Below are 19,341 nucleotides of genomic sequence, written 5' to 3' on the forward strand. Positions count from 1 at the left end.
TTTATTTAATTTCTGAATGCAATGGAGAACCGTAGGAGTGGAGTGACAAGATCTTATGTGCTTTTATCTGTGCCAGATAAAGTAGCGAGAATAATATTAAAGCAAAATGGGCTAAATAGAACAAAAGTTATCCCCAACCCAGAGGACCATCCTCTGCCTCATTTCTTTGAATACCATGTTAGAGGATTAGCCATGCCAAATATAAATATTTTTATTACTTTATTCAACATTTCACTTTTAATACAGGTTGTGCCAGGGTTTACATCATCATTCTAACTCTTCATGAAAGCTTTATGCAGGTTGTCAAAAACACCTGCAATTCTTTCGACAACAGACTTCAAAGACCTCCCTATCTCCATGCATCTACTTGGTTGCTTATGCCTCTTGGAGATGACAGTCTGCTCTGTACCCACTGTTTGCACAACATCTTTCCCCACCAACACAAATAAATGTGCTTTCAGATTTTGATCAGGAGTTAAGTGAATTCCTTCACTCAGTACATATTTACTGGCACTAGAGATATGCAAATGGATAGAACATAGCCTAATCCGTGTCCTTAGCTAAGTTGGACAGAATCTAGTAAGAGCTTGTATCTGTCACCTCTTTGTTTCCTTCTCCACTTAAGTGCCTCCTGTATTTTGTGATTCTGTGGCTATTATTGCCCCCAGGAATAATAAAGGACCTGGGAATGGAGGGGAGGAGAGGTGATCACACTTGGCCTTGGAGGTGTAAGTAGGAGAGGGTAGGGGCTGGAAACAATTAGTCCTACAAAGCCATGTAAGAAGTAAAATTCACAGCTTCATATGCCGTCTTGTACCTACGTAAGCCTTCAGGTCAGGGGGAAATGGAGGGATTGGCACCATTGGGACAACCATCCTCTGGGTCCCCTTTCTCCTTCCCCTGCCCAAATTGCCACCAGCTGCTGCTTGCTGACAGCAGCCAAGCAGAAGATAGGTTCTGTTGACTCATACCACAAAGTGGCTGTCCTCTCTCAGCCCACATTGCCCATGTCATTCAACCAGTCGCACTGGGGAAAACGGACCCCTAACCTGGGCCTGGAGGTACACTCAATTGTCACAGTAAGTTATCAAGTATCTGCAACATGCAAGGTCAGGAGCCCTGCCCTCACCCTGCTGTGGAGCTGGCACAGAAGATAAGACGGCAGCAAACGGACAAGTGCGTGCCGTGCGAGGGACAAACCGAACCCTGTTTAGAGGAGGGAGGGGCCCAGGGTCAGTGCCAGTGAAGCAGGCGGCCTCTGATTCAATGGAAAGGGCAGGTGTGAAGACTGCAGAGACCATTTCTCAAGCAGTTTGGTAACAAAAATGGAGAGAAAAAAGGCATTTGCTAGAAGGAAAGAGGAGCAGAGGAGGGCTTGTTCTTAAGACAGGAGCGCTTGAGCATGTGTGTAGGCTGAGGGAGAGAGCAGGATGGCTGAAGGGGAGAGCTCTTTTCTTTTTTCCTTTTTTAAACAGATTTGTCTCCAAGTTTAAAAATTATAAGAGAAACAGTGAAAGTGCGAATAGCGGCCAGGAGAGGGTTGGTCAGGCCCAAGCAAAGAGGCAGCTCAGTCTCAGAGGTGGGAAAGAGGAGGTGAGGTTGGTTGTAAATGGAGGTAAAACGAAGAGGGAGCCAGGGAGTTCAGGGACTTGTAGTTTTGTGCCTCCATTTTCTTGATGAACTAGAGAGTCAACTCCTGGGAGTGAAGGAGGGTCAGTGGGGAAGCTTTGCAGGAATTCACTGAAGACTGTGGACAGCACACAAGGCCCAGCTGCGGTTGGAGATGGAAGTTCTGTGGTGGTCTAGTCCTCACAGGGGTGTGGTTTTCTTTAGTAAAAGGCAGAAGCCTGTGTGTCCCCAGGGAGGGAGATGGGCTGTAGAGTGAGCAATGGAAAGTTGGGGGAGGGGTGGTAAATTCAGGTAATCAGCTGTGTGGTCAAGGCTGGATAGAAAAGTCTGAGATTAAGAGAGGACTGTTTCTGAATAAGTTAAATATAGAATTATCATATGACATGGCAATTCCACTCCTGGAGATATACCCAACAGAACTGAAAGCAGGTACTCCGATACTTGTACAGTGATGTTCACAGCAGCATTATTCACATTAGCTAAATAGTGGAAGCAACCCAAGTGTTCATCAACAGAGGAATGGATAAACAAAATGTGGTATATCCACATAATGGAATATTATTCAGCCATGAAAAAGAATGAAGTTCTGATTTATGCTGCAAAATGGATGAAACTTGAAAACATTATGCTAAGACATTAAAGGACACAAAAGGACAAATAGCGTATGATTCCACTTATATGAAATATCTAGAATAAGCAGATTCATAGAGTCGGAAGGTAGATTAGAGGTTATCAGGGGCTAAGGGAAGGGTGAAGGTGAAGTTATTGCTTAATAGGTACAGAATTTCTTTTTCAGGTCATGAAAAAGTTTTGGGAATGGATGGTGTTGATGGTAGCACAACATTGTAAAAGTAATTAATGCCACTAAATGTACACTTAAAAATAGTTTAAATGGCAAATTCTATGTATGTTACTACAATAAAAAGGGAGAGAGAGGACTGACAAACTTGGACAAAGTGGGGGAGACAGTGAGACTAGAGGTCCCCACAAGGGGAAAGAGAAAATTTAGAGGAGTGAGGATGTGATAGCTGGGAAGAGAGTTGGGGTTGCCAGGTTGCCAGGCTGGCAGTGCCCTCAGTCCCACTTTTGTGATCTGTCATGGCAGAAAGAATGAAGAGGGTTGGTAATTTTGAGAGCGGCCCCATGGAGGTGGACACATGGGACTTGGCAACTCATTAGAGGTGGGGCGGATTAAGGAGTCTTGGTATCTTCTCAGGAAAGGAATGGAGGTGGAAGCCGCACTGCAAAGTGATGAGTGAATTTGTGGTGAGGAAATGGAGGTGGTCAGCAGAGATGAGATCTTCAGAAGTTTGGGAAGGAAATAGAAGAGGTTGATAAGGCTACAGGTCAGGTGGCTCTGGTGATTGCCAGGCTTGAAGGAGGCGTGTTCTTTGGATGTCACCATGGGCTGGCTGCTAAAGACTTACCTTGGGCTCCGAAAAAAAGAATATTATTCTCGTTCTTTCTCTTTCACTCTGGTTACATTAAGCCGAACCCCATCTCTCCAGCATAATTCTGAGTCTGCCACAAACCGTGAAATAGAATTGGAGGGAGGCTTGAAGGGAGTGTGTGTGTGTGTGTGTGTGTGTGTGTGTGTGTGTGTGTGTGTGTGTGTTTTGGGGAGATGGAGGACTGAACACTCATAGACTGGGCATCTCATCCCAACCCAACAAAGCCCTTCAGTTTGCTGAGTTGCCAATTTCCCGGATAGTGGCTCCCACCCCCACCTGACCCCACTCTGCCCATGTGATGATCATCCCCTGGAGGTGTGATGGCAACGCTGGCTGCCCTTAGGATGGCCTGGACCTGGGTCTCCTGCAGCCAGCAGGGGCTGCAGCTCTAGGGGAAGGTTAACTGTGGTAAGAGGTGTACTTTCTCTCTCCTCTATTTCTAGATCATGGATGGCAAAGGTTGCTCCTACCACCTGTTCCTGCTGGGTAAGGACCCATCTCCTAGTGTTGTGTTATGTCTGACTCTGAGAAAAATTTGTTTTTGTTATTCTTTTTTGTTTCTAAGCATGGGTCCTTCCCCTACATTCCTGGCACAGAAACAAGGAGCTGGTTAAAAGTAATGCCTCGTCCTAATGGAGCCCTGGAGATCAAAGCCAGAGGATCCAGGTGGGCAACTCGCTTCCAAGAGCCTGAGAAGCACTTTTCTTCTAGCAGAGTTTTGAAGCAACTTCTCCCTGGTTTGTTCAGATGATTCTTCACCAGAATATAATCTTCTTGCTCCATTTGCAGCCTGATGCCAAGAGAGAATTCATGCTTACTCATTAAACCTTTACAAAGAATAGAATTGAGTGGGATGAAAATTGAAAGTAGACACAAATCAAGGTCTTAGGTGCTTTATCTTGTGTACTGCCGCCCATCAGCCCAGGCCTGCTGATTGAGAGAGAGGGGAGAAAGGCCTGGGCAAGAAGAAGCAGGGAAACTGCTGGAAGGGAAGGTTTCTTTGCTAAGGGCCCTTCTAGTCCACCCCTCTGTTACACCCAGTGATTTGATACCATTTGAGAGCCAGTACTAGCTGGTGGGGGACAAAATAAATGCCAGCCTTTCCTTCCTTCCTTCCTTCAATGTATTGAGCACCAACTGTGTGCCAGACCTTGTTCAAGGAAGGCTCTGGGGATATAAAGAATAAAACACAATCCCTGCTCTTGGGAAGTGGCGAGGATGAGGGATTAAGGCACACACAAAGCACACAGAGAAGAGAGTGACAAACACTGCCTGGGAAAGTTGGGAAGGCATCAGGGAGGAGGTGATAATTCAGGCCACTCTGGGTGAGTAGAGGTTTGCTAAGTAAAAAGAATAGCATGTATGACAGTAGAGTTACAAAGAACATATTTGGTTCAGAGCACGTTAAGAAGCTGAAGGCTGGGGTAATTTAGACATTGTTAGTAGATGGGGCTAAAAGGCAGGCTACAAAGAACCTTTTCTACCAAGCATGACATTTGGAGTTTTAAAAAATTTTTTAATTGTGATAATATATATACAACATAACATTTCCCATTTTAACCACTTTCAAGTACATGATTCAGTGGTGTTAATCACATTCACAATGTTGTGCTACCATCACCACCATCTACTACCAAAACTTCTCCATCACGCCCAACAGAAATTCTCTATCCATTAAGCATTAATTCCCCATTCCCTGCCCCCAGCCCTGCCCCTGGTAACATGTAATTTTCTTTCTGTCTCTATGAATTTGCATATTCTAGTTATTTCATGTAAGTGAGAACACACAATATTTGTCCTTTTATGTCTGGCTTATTTCACTCAAGATGATGTCTTCAAGGTTCACCCATGTAGCTTGTAGCAACATTTATTCCTCCTTACAGCTGAATAATAAAACACTTGGATTTTATCATGTGGTTAGAGCTCATTAAGTAGGAGAGCTACTTGGTCAGATTTCCATTTTAAAATAATAGGTTGTATGAAAGTCTGGAGACTGTTTAGAAGGCAATTGCCTCCAGATAAGGGATGATAGGCAGAGGGTATGGAGAGGAGAAGAGAACTGGCAGGACAGAGGGCAAGAGAGGCTGTGAGGGAGAGCAGAGGATTAAGATGAACTCCAAGACCCCTGGCTGGGCGACTGGGCCAGAGTGCTAGTGACAAGATGGGGAGGACAAAGTAGGCAGCCCCGTGAGCCATTTGTTCACTCCAAACCTGTTTCATGTACCTGCATGCTCTCCTGGAGAAGAGATCCAGGGGGCAGTTGACAATAGGAGACTGTAGAGCAGGAGGTAGAAGCTAAGGACTTTTAGCCCAGGTTCTGGCCTTGAGGTAGGCAACATATATGGGGGGAAATCAAAATGGACACTACCAGATTTTATAGGAGTTAGGTGTGAAATCATGAGCTAAAGGCTAGAAGGAACTTAGAGGAGGAAGAGATTCAAGACATGGGAGAACAGTAAACAGAGAAAGATTTAAGGAACAAGTATATAACCAGGAACACTTCCTCTCCCACACTCGACAAACATTGGTTGTGAGGGAGAAAATCCCTGAGGTGGAAGGCAACTAAAATCCTTCCTGGATTTTGTTCTTTTTTGACTCTGTCTACTGCCTCACCACTTCATCTCTACTCCAAACCCAACCATTCTAGCCACAAAGAGAGTCAAAACCACGTGGACAAGTTAGCCCTCTTCTGAACAGCTCAGTTGCTGCAACCTGCAAAGAAAAACTTTATTTTCTTCATTTAATTTTTCACTATTATGAAATAAAAAATATGAAAATAAAAGAAAACTTGGAAAACAATGACAAGGAAAGGGAAGAACAAAATAAACTACCTAGAGTTTCAGGAACCACAGTTAACCTTGCAATATATTCCTTTCCAGTCTTTTTCTTGTATCTATAGAGGTTTTGCTTATTATTACTTTTGTTTGTTTGACACACATACATAACACTTAAAATGATAAATGTTTGCACAGATGTTTCATAAATATCACTTTTAGGGGCTGCTTATGTTGTTTTTATTGAAAATATTATTTTCTTTAAGTAGGTTATAATATGTCATGGTAAAAAAAATTTGAAATGCAAAAGAGGTACACATGAAAAGTAAATCTGTCCCCAGCCCTGTCTCCCAGCCACTCAGTTCTCAACCATAATACCAGTTCCAGTCTGTTGTATGTTCTGGAGCTAGTCTGTATTTATTCAAACATGCATTTACAAATAAATGTTCTTCCTTCTTCCCTTGCCTGATGGTAGCATACAATAAACACTGTCTGTACCCTGTTTTCCCATTTAACACTTAGATTTTGGAGCCTGTTCCAGATTACCAAATTAAAGCAGCCTCTCTCTCTTTCTTTTTTTTTTTAAATTGGAAAAACAATTTCTTAGCAGGGAACAAACGGTGGTTTGCAGCCAGAACTTCCCTTGAGCCAAAGCAACAGGAAGCAAGTGGCCTGCCTACCAGGTCTGCCCAAGTGGGCCAGCAACGCCAAGTCTGAGATTTCTGTCTCCTGCCCACAGCCCACAGGTCAAGGAACTCAGGAGCCCAGAAGGCCAGAAGGTTTTAATAAGTGGAGGCAGCATGTCCAGAGAAAATGAGACTGGAAGAGTGATATGTGCTTCAGGAATAAGGCTGTTTTTCCGTCTCACATTCACTGGCTTGTACAAGCCCATATGCTCCAGGAAACCGCCCCACCTCCCCCCACTAACAGATGCCCTCCACCAGCACCCCACCACCACCACTTCAGTCTCTCCAAGGGGCAAATGCAGATGGGCTGCTCCAAGGATGATGTGACAAGGGGCAAAAGGCCACTGGCCCACAAACATTTCCCCATCTACTTGCTCTGAGCTTTTTCTCTCAGTTTCCTTGAAATTTCCTAGTTAGAGAAATAGTCCTCCACCCTCAATCTATCCTACTAGCATTTTAGGGTATCGTGCTTTGAACATTCAGAAGGCACCTAAGGTTGATATAATAATAATATTAACCACACTCAAGCAATATGAAGAGTCCTAAAAATGGAGAGATTATTGGACAGAAATGTGGACAATAGCCTGAAGCATTTATCGGGAGCAGGATTTTCCTCTTTGCCTCTCCCCTCTCCCCTGCAGATGAGAAGGGTGGGTTTCCCTTATTTATAGTGTTGAGGGGACCCATGCTGTGCAGCTCTTGGTCTTGAGGAGCATGAAATCCACAATATGCCAGGCACCATGCTAGATGCTAGGGACAAAGCTGAACAAGACGAATAAAAGATGAATGAGACAGGAGTTCATGGTCCAGATGCTGTGACAGTACATTAACAGGAAAAGTCAAATACCAAGGCAAGAGATATCACTGGGTCATAAAGAATGAATGCCAAATGTAAAATGGTGCACCCACTGTGGAGGACAGTTTGGCAGTTCCTCAGAAAGTTGAGTAAAGAGCTACCATATAACCTGGCAATCCCACTTCTAGGAATATACTCACAGATATCTGCACACCAATGTTCACAGAAGCATTATTCACGATTGCCAAAAGATAGAAACAACACAAATGTCCATTAACCGATGAATGGATAAGCAAAATGTGGTACACACATACAATGGAATATTATTCAGCCGTAAAAAGGAATGAATTCCTGATACATGCAAAAACATGGGTGAACCTTGAAGACATCACATTGAGTGAAATAAGCCAGACACAAAAGGACAACTATTGTATGACTGCAATGATTTGAAATAATAATAATAAGATTTATAATAATAATAAGCAATCTCATAGGGTCAGAATCTAGAATACAGGTTACCAGAAGACAGGGTGGGGATAGGAAGAGAGAAGTTAAGGCTTAAAATGTATAGGTTTCCTATTCAGAATGATGAAAATGTTTAGGTAATGGATGGTGGTGATGGCAGCACAACATTATGAACACAGTTAACAGCACTGAAATATATATATATCTTTATATCATTAAAAGGGGAAATGCTAGATTGTATTTATGGGAAAAGAATAAAAATGTTTTAAAATATCCATGTAACTACACTGCCACATCCCTCCAACATAGCTTCTGCTTCAAACCCTTTAGTGGTCCCCCACTGCTCTTAAGAGCAAATCTGAAAACTTAAAATTGCTTAAAAGAGTGAGGCATGATCTGAGTCCCTCCTAACTGTGGGCTTGTCTTGGTGTCAAAATCTTGCTCACAGCCCTCCGGTCACACCAGGCTGTCAGGTGCTGGCATAGCCCAGCACTATTCCTTTTGCCTAAAACTCTGATTCCCCTGCTTCCTAAGTGACTGGCTCCTTGTCTTTCAGGTCTCAGCTCACAAATCATCCCTCAGAGGTGCCTCCCTGAGCATCCCATAGAAAGGAGGTGGCTCTCTGATATTCTCCATCCCAGGCTGTGGTGTGTTTCTTTCTAGACCCTAGCGTGATTTGTAATGATGTTGGTTGTTTAATTAATTTTTAAAATTTTATTGTGGTAACATGTATGACATAAAATTTCCCATACTGACCACTTTCAAGGATACAATTCAGTGGTGTTAATTACATTCACAACGCTGTGCTACCATCACCGTCATCCATTACCAAAACTTTTCCATCACAGCAGACAGGAACTCTGCACCCATTAAACATTAACTCCCCAGTCCCCACCACCACCTCTACCCCTGACTCCCTGTAGTCTTCTTTCTGTCTCTGTGAATTTGCATATTCTAATTATTTCATGTAAGTGAGGTCATACAAGATTTGTCCTTTTGCGTCTGGCTTATTCCACTCAACATGATGGCTTCAAGGTTCATCTGTGTTGTTGCATGTAACAGAGCTTTATTCCTTTTTAGAGCTGAATAGCATTCCATTGTATGTACAGACCACATTTTGTTTATTCACTTATCTGCTGATGGATGCTTGGTGTTTGTTTACCTTTGTCACTGGGGTTTTGTTTGCTTTTCCCAGTAGCAGCCCTTAAGCTCTACCAGGGCAGGAACATGTCTGTCTGGTTCACAGCTCTGTCCTCTATAGCCTAGCACACCATAGGCTTTCAATAAATAATGTCTGAAAGAATGAATGAAATCTGTTATCTGATATTTTCTGTTGATTAAATTTATTTTTAACTATGTGTTGACTGAGAGGAGGAAGAGCAGGGCTGGCCTTTTCTGCAAGGGGAGGAGGAACAGCGGATATAATCACGGCCCACAAATATGCCCCAATAGTAATCCCTGCCCCTGGGGCCCAGGGATGACACCCTCCTGCTTCCTTTAAGCCACTTACCACTTTTTACTGCCCTCACTGGCATGAAATAAAGATGATCATCTGAGGAGCTTGCTTCTTACTGGTTCTAGTACCAGTTTTGTGAAGGAGGAGGTTTGGAAACAATTGTGTGACTTAAAATTGGTCAGAATTTAGTCACCTCAGTAGGCTAGTGTGGATCCTCTTGAAACTGCTGCAAACTCCATCTAGTTCACTAAATTAAGTCATCTAAATGCATTCAACCATTGTGTGTTCCCTTTGGAACACTCCAACTGAACAGATAAAGCAATCCCCAGAAACGGAGGATTAACCCAACCATCACATATCACAAAGGCCGAATGTTCAACAAAAGGACTTCCAAATGGAAATTGGAATCTGCTCCAAGTCTCTAACATGGAGCCAGGAGTAAAAAGAGTCTCTTATAATCCCTATGCCTAACATGAAAGAAACCTTGAGATTCAGAGCAGTGATTGCCTTGCCTTGGCGGGCCATAAACGACTCCTGGTCTGAAAAACCCATGCTTGCCAGGTTGTCAGAATGATGCAATATTATTTCAAGGCATCTAAGTTTATGCAAAGACACACAGACCAACTAATCAAAAATCAGAAAATAACAAGAGTTGCTGGAGTTCCATTAATAAAATCTATTTCAAAAGATATTCGTCATTTCTGCCCCAAAGATTTCTGGCCCTCTAAACATGTTTAAGAGGAGCACAAATCGCATGTTTTTGTGTTTCTGCTAAATGAATAAAATATGGATGGAGGTGGCTAACAGTCTCAAGAATTAGATGAGGGTTTTTGCCTCTACAAGAAATCCAAATATTAGCTTTCACATTTTTCTCATTTCATAACCAGAGGTGTGCCTTATTTTAACAGACCACATGCTCCTGGAAGATTGTATGCTAACAATATTTTTGGAAATGGAATCATCTAAAACCTAAAGGCACCAAATATTTTTGGGTTCCTCAAGCTGAATTTTGTTTACAATATTCATAAATCGGTTTGTAATGAAAATATTTGCTTTCTAAGTTTTCTATCTCTGTAAAAGACATTAGGGACTCAGATTTGTTTGTTTTGAAGATTCTGGAAGTTCTTCTATTAGAATAGTAGGTAGCTGACAAAATAGAAATGGCATGATATAAAATCCTAAAGGATATTAAATCAGTGGAATGGAAATGTCTTAACTTAGGGTTGCTGAAGAAGTAATAATGTGGCAAAAACTCTGAAAATGGAATTACGGCCCTCTTCCTTTTTAGTTTCCTCATTTTCCTTCTTAAGCCTTCTTCCCTCCCCCTATTCCACAGGTCTCCACATGTCAAATGGATAAATACTCTAAGTTTGGCACCCAATCCTAACCCTCCTGCTCTGCCCAAACATGAACGTTACCCTTCCCTTCCTCCTCCCTTCAAATTTCCCATTTCTACCAGGCAGCCTTTCCTTTAACTACCACATTAGGCTTTAACAAAAGCATCCGAGGAAATAATTCACACTAATGCGCAAACACTGGTGACAATTTTCTACGTTATTTCTGCTGAGAGTATTTCATTTTTAAAAAGGTCACTCAGAAGCAGCAATGTTTTAGCTCCAAGGAACAATTCCTTTGTCAGTGGATTCTAGAAAGGACTTCCATTTTACATGTATTTATCTCTGCTCTTTCCCCAAGCTCCACTCCAATGACAGAAGATAAAAGGCATAAGGCAAAAAGGACAAAGACAATAAGAAAGAAGACAATAGAAAACAAGAAATGTCAACACAATTTTAGAAAATGGAAAACAAATGGAAGAGTTAGCAGAGCTTAGATACCTGAATACCAAGTATCTACAGAGGGACACACATACCTAGAAGCAAGTCACATTGTGCTTCACAGTCCTAGAAAAGCTCAGAGTTGGAGGTTCCAAGCACTGAAGAAGGCAGGGATGAGAAAAAGGCTGAAAACTGGAGGGTGGGTTGAAAGTCTGTAGAAGCAGCAATTCAAGAGCCTCAAGTCCCCTCTCCTCATCCCACACCTCAGCAGGAGGTTTCTATTCTGTGGAGAGGTTACTCTGGAGAATCTCCAAACTCAGGAACACCTGGCACAACTGAAGGCATGGGGAAAGTTCTATAACTAAAATTGGGATTAAGTAAAATCTGCATAGTGAATGGCAAGAAACATGTAGCTCTCTAGAACCCACTTGGCTCTAAGAAGGCTGGCAGCCCAAGTATATGGAAATCAACCCCATCCCTTACCTCCACCCAACCTCATTCTGCCACTCCACCCCCAACCCTTGTGGCAGATTCTAGCTTCCAAAGATGGCTGCTCCAATATATGCTCTTCTTATAATGTGATGTTGATACTCTTCATCAAGAGATGAGATTTTTTTATGTTTCTTCCCTTTTTACTGTCTTGATCCATAGAGTATGGTGGAAGTGATGCTATTTGAATTCTGAGTCTAGGTCATAAAAGGCAATACAGCTTCCACCTGCCTCTCTCCATCTTGGGACATGTGCCTTGCAAGCCCCGAGTACATAAGCACAACTCTTCTGAAGTCACCCCACGGAGAGACCACATAAAGAGGCCACATGGAGAGAGAGAGGTGCACAAGGAGCCCCAGCTCTTCCAACCTCCAACTGTTTGAGCCTTCCCAGGATCATTTGTAAGTAAGCAAGTCTTCAGATGATTCTAATCTCTAGCCTTCCTGCACCCCAGCTGACAATGAATGGAGCAGAGATGCCAAGCCCTGCCCAAATTGCAAAGTAAATGTTGTTTCTGTTTTAAGTCAGGTTTTGGGGAAATACGTTATGCAACATTAGTAACTGGAACAAGTCCCTACTTACATGCCCACCATATTGGAAGACTCTCCTCTGAAAAACTGAATGTCCTCAGAGACAAGACCTGCAGAAACTGGCAAACAAAACAACTGGGACTCCACCCAATTACCATGCAGTGAAACCCACAAGTTGAAAAGCTCCTTCCAGGCACATAGAGCTATTAATCAGCTTTTTAGTGCCTCCATTCCAATATGAACACATAATCAAGGGTTGCTAGTCATTTGAGGAAAATATTTCACATGAAAGACAAAGACCAAAACAAACAAAAAAGGCATCTTGAAGAAACAAAAACACAATGCATGGAGGAAAAGAAATCCTCAGTAAAATGTATTTCAGAGAGATGAGATAGTGTATCCACAAAATACAAACAGAATTCTATTTTTTTCAAAAAAGGGGAAAAATTGGAGAACAAGAAAGAACTCTTGAAAATTAAAAACAAGATAGTTGAAATAAAAATTTCCACAGAAATATAGAAAGATGATGTTGAGAATAATCTTTGGAAGTAGAATAAAAGTCAAAGAAGTGGAAAATAGGAGAGAAAGTGTAAGAAAATTAGGTGATCAACCCAGGAGTACTAACATTGGAATAAAGGGAGTTCTAAAAAAGAGTGTGGAGAAGGAAAAGGATGAATATTATAAACTAAATAATACGATGAAATTTGCCAGAACTGAAAAACATGAGTTTCCACATTGAAAGGGTCATTAAGCACCCAGCACAATGAAAAAGAAAAAATCCACACCGAAGCACATCATTGTGAAATTTCGTAACACTGGGGATAAAATGATGCTAAAATCTCTCAGAGAGGAAAAATCAGATCCCAAGGCATTTGGAAAAAGAAGGGCATTGAATGTCTCCAAAGCAATACTAGCACTACAAGATAATGAGCAATATCTTCAAAATTCTCAGAGAAGATATTTTAAACTTTCAATTCTATACCCAAATTATCAATGAAATATAATGATAGAATGAAGCTATTCTCAGGAATACAAGGTCTCAACAACTGGCTCCCATGCATCTTATCTCTGAAGCTACTATAAGATGTGTTCCACCAAAGGAAGGGAAAGAACCAAAATCAAGTATGCCACCTGACCCAGGAAACAGAATTCAATCCTGGAGAGAAGGAAAGAAGGGATAAGCACAATGCAACACACCTAGAGAGCAACCAACCCAGAGAACTAAAAAAGGATGGATGATCCAGGGCCCAGGGGAGGGGGAACCGATTCATCTGATGTATTTGACCATGTGGAAAATAGTGTTCAGAAGGGTTTCCCAGTTCTGATGGAGAAAATAAGTACAATAGTTAGCTGAGAAAAAAGCAAAAAATGTTACAAGTAAGGGAATGCATACTACTAATCTCAGGAGCAGATAAATCTTACCTGGTCATAATAAAGCAAGTCCTGTGTACCGATTTAACCAACACTGTAATTTAACTCTATTGGAAGAATGGAAGGAGGGGGGAGTGGAGGGATGGAGTCCTGGCTATATTCTCATCTATTGTAAAAGAAAGTCAACTTATAATGCCTAAAATTCATAAAGCAAGATGTAGAAGTATACACATGGTATCTGGAAACATGGAGCTAAACATCAGAAGAAATTGTTAAGGGAGTTGACAGTGGTTTTCTCTGGTGAGTGGGCTCAGGAGAGGAAAGGGGTTTTGAAGGAACTGCCGTTTTTCAGTATCATTTGAATTTGTAAACTCTGTACATGTTCTACTTTATTTTTTTAATGGGAAGTCTAAGAAGTATGACAAATCTTAGGGGAAATTTTCCCAGACAAGGAAGTCTTTTCAGTGACATCAAATCATACATATGAGTCTGCTCATAATTATTCATTTATGTTAATCCCTCTGTGTTCAAACAGGGTGGCTTCCAAGATACATACAGTAAAATAAGATTAAATGAAATTAAAATAAGCAAGCAAGGAAAAATATGGAAATAAATAAGAAGCCAGAGGCAAGTTAAGAACCAACACACACAAATATGAACCTTTGCTGTCTGTTCTTGTTTGAGGGAAGCACACATTTGGTCCTGAGGTTTCTAGCAGCCAGTGCCAAGAGGAATTCATTTTATGTGATTCACAATATCCATAAGATAAAAGCAAACTGGTTCTGACTTCAGGAATGGTAACACGAGAAGTTCCTCAAACCCACTCTCCAGAGAAAGAAGAAAAGCTGGTGATAGCTATTTTAAAAAAGAACAACAAAAAACATTTTAAGTCTCTGGAAGTTGTCTTAAGGGCATACAACAAAAGAAAAAATATTCAAGAAAATCTACTAAACCTTCGTAAGAACAGAAAGAGTATATGGCATTTGAGTCATGACCTGCTCCCTCCCCACAGCTCAGCCTGATAGAAGACTCACCCTAAGGGGGTGTGTCCAAGAAGAAAGGGCACACGCTCCCTCAACTCCCAGTCAGTGTTACTGTACCTCGAGGATTATTGCAGGCCACCAGCAGTTTTCACCCAGGTTGAGTTGAAGAGGATAAATTCCTTTGAGTATGGCCAAGAGGCCAAGGCTCCCTTCCACCATCCAGCTCCTACCCATAAAACAGAGGGTCTGCCTCAGGTGTGGCAGGCCAAGAATATTGGGATCCCCGTTGATCTTGCCCCAACTTGCTTGTGGGCAGAGGTTCCACACTGGGAGAGGAAAGCTGACAATGAAGACCAAGACCCCCCAAGCACCCAGAGTATTGGCTCAGAGATACGGAGTGGGATGGGGAGTGTCCATAAGAAAAGAGAGCTCGAAATCTCTCCTCACAGGAACTGAAACAGAATTCAAGAAAGTTCACGTGCAAAGGTGTTCTCAAAAGCAATAGCTCCCCTTAATTAGGCACAAAAAGCTACACCAGACATTGACCACCTAGTCTACTAGAGAGAACCAGAGAAAGAGATAGCTAAGAAGAGCCTTCCTGGGATTAGAACAAAACTCAGTCTGGCCTCAAAAGCTACCCCTGCTTGACATTTATTGGGTCAGACCACTGAGCAATTTATGCCCCAGAGCATTGTCAAAAACAATAGAGGAATCAGCAGGTAATTAGCAGGATGAATATAATACCAAATGAGGCAGAGAGTTTAACAGAGAGAGCAGGGAAAGAGACAAAGAGCCCAAACCACCATCCTCCCAGGGTGACTGCACTCCCAAGCCAGTGCCCTCTGGGGAGCAACACCTAAGGCTCCACACAGAGGGAGAAATAGGCTTCCCGAAAGTAAGCAGGCTCACAACAACAAAAACCAGCCCTGGGGAGGGGGAAGGGAATCAGGATCCAGAGTTGCTAAAATATATTACCTAACATATTATGAGGCATGCAAAGAAACAAGAAAGTGTGACCCATACACAGGAAAATGTAGGCAATAGAAATTGCCTCTGAAAGGGACCAGATGTCAGATTTAACAAAGAATTCAAAGGTGCCATTATATATATATATGTTGAAACAACTAAAGCAAACTATGCTTAAAAAGTTAATGTCTTGCCATATAGAGGATATCAACAGACAGAAACTATGGAAAAGAAACAAATGGAAATTCTGGAATTAAAAATTATAATGACCAAATGAAATATTCATTAGAAGGGCTCAACAGTAAATTTGAACAGGCAAAAGAAAGAATCACCAAACTTGAAGAAAGAGTGATATATATTATGCAATTGATGGAACACAGAGAAAATAGAATGAAAAATAATAATAAACAGAGCCTCAGAGAAATGTAGGACAACTTTAAGTGCACCAACATATGCAAAATGGCATTGCAGAAAAAGGGAAGAAAGAGAAAGAAGAAAAACTATTCAAAGAAATAATGGCTGAAAACTTTGCAAATATGCTGAAAAAATATAATCTACACATCCCAGAAACTCAAGTAACACATCACAGTAAGAATTCTGAAAGATGAAGACAAAGAGAGAATCTTGAAAGCAACAAGAGAAGAACAACTCATCACATACAAGGGAAGCCCAATAAGATTAACAACTGACTTCTCATCAGAAACAGTGGTGACCGGAAGACAATAGGATGACATATTCTTTACAAAAACTTGCACATGAATATTTATAGCAGCATTATTCATGACAGCCAAATGTATAAACAACCCCAATGTCCATCAACTGATAAAGGGAGAAATAAAATGTGTTATATCCATACAATGGAATATTATTTGGCAACAAAAAGAAGTGAAGTACTGATACATGCTACACTTGAATGAACCTTGAAAACATTATGCTAAGAGAAAGAACCCAATCACAAAGACCATATATGGTGCAATTCCATTTATATGAAATGTTCAGAGTAGGCAAATTCATAGAGACAAAGGAAGTAGATTAATGGTTGCCTAGGGCTCTAATGGATACAGTTTTTTTTTTTCCAAGGTGGTGAAAATGGTCTGGAATTAGGTAGTGGTGAATGCTTGTACATCTCTGTGAATATACTAAAATGCAATGAATTTTACACTTTAAAAAGAGTGAATTTTATGGTATGTGAATTATATCCTGATATGAAGAAAAAAGATTATACTCCCTGACAAGTTCATGAACAGCTGATCTCTCCCGCTGGTAAATGCAGAGCCACATGCTTTAATAATCAGCTGTCTTCTTGAGCAAATTGAGGATCCCAAGGCAGACAAGGTCCAGAAGAGCACGCCAAACCACCTTCCCCGGAGCCAGCTGGGCCCATGGCTTGACAAGCTCTGCTTAGGGAGTTTTATCTTACCCCTTTCCATTGTGCACCTTTGTCACAGCAGAGAGGGAAGAAAGAAAGACAAAAGAAATCAAAAAAGAAAGAAGAAAACAAAGCCTCGACAACAACAAAAATAACTTAAACCGTTATTTTCTTATCTCCAAATGTTCCACTGAATCACAGAATCTCAGCTGGGAGGGCATCTGGTCCAATCCCTTGCCCTCGGCCATCATCTTCTCTATAACATCTTTTCTTGACTACATCATGGGACTCTCACTACTTCCCCAGGTTAGCTTGAACCCAAACATTTCTCTATCTACCTTCCAAGCACTGGTCATATTTATGTCACTGAAGTTTCATCGAAAAAGTGTAGTCCATTTTCTACCTAATTTTCCTTCAAAATCTGGAGACAATTATGATGTCCTTCTTGGTACAACTCCTTCTTTCTCAAACACCAGGCACTGGCAGTCCCTCTTCCTGAAATGTGCTCCTCCGAATCTTAACTAGCTGCCTCCTTCCCAACATTCTTGGCTCTGCTCAGCTGCTATGTCCCTTTCCCAGGCAGCGCTTCCCTTGTCATTCTGGCTGAAGTAGGCTTTCTTTAGTCATTCTCCATCTACTCTGTTTTATTGTCCTCTCATCATTTATCACTTTCTGAACTTATCTATTTACATTTTGCTGCCTCTTTCCCTCCAGTAGAATGTGAGCCTCCTGAGGACTGGGAACCTATCTCTCTTGTAAATTCAGTTCTACTAGGTATTGCCCAGCTCTTCCACTCTGAGGTATCTGTTCAAAAGAAATAAAAACATATAACCATACAAGACTTGTAACATGTGTGTTCATAGCAGCTTTATTCATACATAATAGCCCCAAACTGGAAACAACCCACATGTCCATCAACAGATAAATAGACTAACAAAGTAGTAGATCCAAACAATGGAATACTACTCAGCAATAACAAGTACTACTGATACATGCTAATATTTATTAGTCAGGATTCTTTAGAGCAACAGAACTGAGAAGAAACATATATATCCATGAGATTTATTATGAAGAACTGGCTCAGCCACAATGGGGTTGGCTGCAAACTACAAACTCCTATAAAGGTGGTTCTGCAGTCTGGCAAGTCTGTTTTACCCAGAGAAAGCTGGCTAACTGAAGGCAGGGCAGAAATTCTCCTTTCTGATTCTGATATCTTCAAGCTCTGGCTTTTAAAACCTCCACTGATTGGATGAAGACACTCCTCACATTGCTGAGGGCAATCTCCTTTGTTGGCTGTAGATGCAAACAACTGATTGTAGATGCAAATCCATCTACTAAATACCCTCACAGTAATAATCAGGCCAGGGCTTACTCCACTAAACAACTGGACACCATAATCTAGCCAAGTTGACATGAAATTGACCACACACCCACCAACATGCATGAAGCTCAAAATCTTCATGCTGGTGGGAGGCCCAGCTGGGAAGGGGACTCAGGCAGTGACCAACACAGGGGCAGTGCCCCAGCCACTGCGCCCACCCCTCCAGCCCCAAGTCGCTGCTTCTCAGAGTGGCAAAGGCAGAACCCCAGGCACCTGGGGCTGAGCCTGGGGCAGGCCAAGACTCCATGCCAGGAGGCCGTCTGGCTGCAGTATGGCTCTCGGGCTGGCATTCTAATGTGCAAGTGCATAGTGGGGACAGTTGGCAAGACGTGCCTAGTCATGAGCTATGCCAACGATGCCTTCCCTGAGGTGCAGGTCCTCAACATCTTGGACTACTACAAAGTTAGCATCACCATGGGGGTAAGCAGTACTTCCTGGGACTCTGTGATTCAGCCAGACAGGAAGGCTGTGCTTGTCTGAGGCCTTTATCTTACCCCGTGACTGATGTCTCTGTGGTAAATCCAGCCTCATTTCAAAATGTGAAAGAGGAGTGGGTACCAGAATTTTAAGGATTAAGCACCAAATGTACCTTTTCATTAACAAGAACTCAGATTGATCTCCAAGATGACACCCAAACCTTAGCAAGACTGAAAAATAGGAAAGAAAAACCTGTATGTGTAGAACAAGGACAGAGACTAGCAAGAGATAGGAGTGAGCAAGTTGCTATGTGGAATGCTCAGCTTTAATCCAGAAGGACTGAAGACTGTTTTTGATGAGGCTATCATAGCCACTTTAACTCCAAAGAAATACACAGTGTAAAAAAAAAAAAAAAAAAAAAAAAAAAAGAAGAAAAGAAAAAGAACAGGATTAAGATGTATAAACTGTTGTTTGATTATTTGAGAAACATCTTCAGTGGCCAAGGAAACTCTATTTCTCTCAGAAAGCATATGAAATGCTACAGTTAGATCCAGTCCTCTTCTGGATAACAAAGCAGTTTATAAATTGTTAAAAAATAAAAATGGCTTCAGAATTCTATAAGAATATTTCTTAAAGGAGCAAATAGCACCTGAAACCACAATCTATTACACTTTTTTTCAACTAGAAGGTAGTCTCTCAGGGGTTTCATAGTTTCAAAAACAACAATCACATCATTTTGTAACTACATAAAAAAAAAAAAGTCTTGTAAATGGAACTGCTCGACTCTGACCATTTAAGCACAA

The 19,341-nt window shown here is 41.6% G+C and overlaps 1 pseudogene; it reads left to right on the forward strand.

Moving 5' to 3' along the window:
• Nucleotides 1–1,007: 1,007 nt before the first annotated feature.
• On the forward strand, nucleotides 1,008–19,021 carry LOC119540536 (annotated as a pseudogene).
• Nucleotides 19,022–19,341: the final 320 nt, after the last annotated feature.

The sequence above is a fragment of the Choloepus didactylus genome, chromosome 7 (assembly GCF_015220235.1).
Source record: "Choloepus didactylus isolate mChoDid1 chromosome 7, mChoDid1.pri, whole genome shotgun sequence".
NCBI lineage: Eukaryota > Metazoa > Chordata > Mammalia > Pilosa > Megalonychidae > Choloepus > Choloepus didactylus.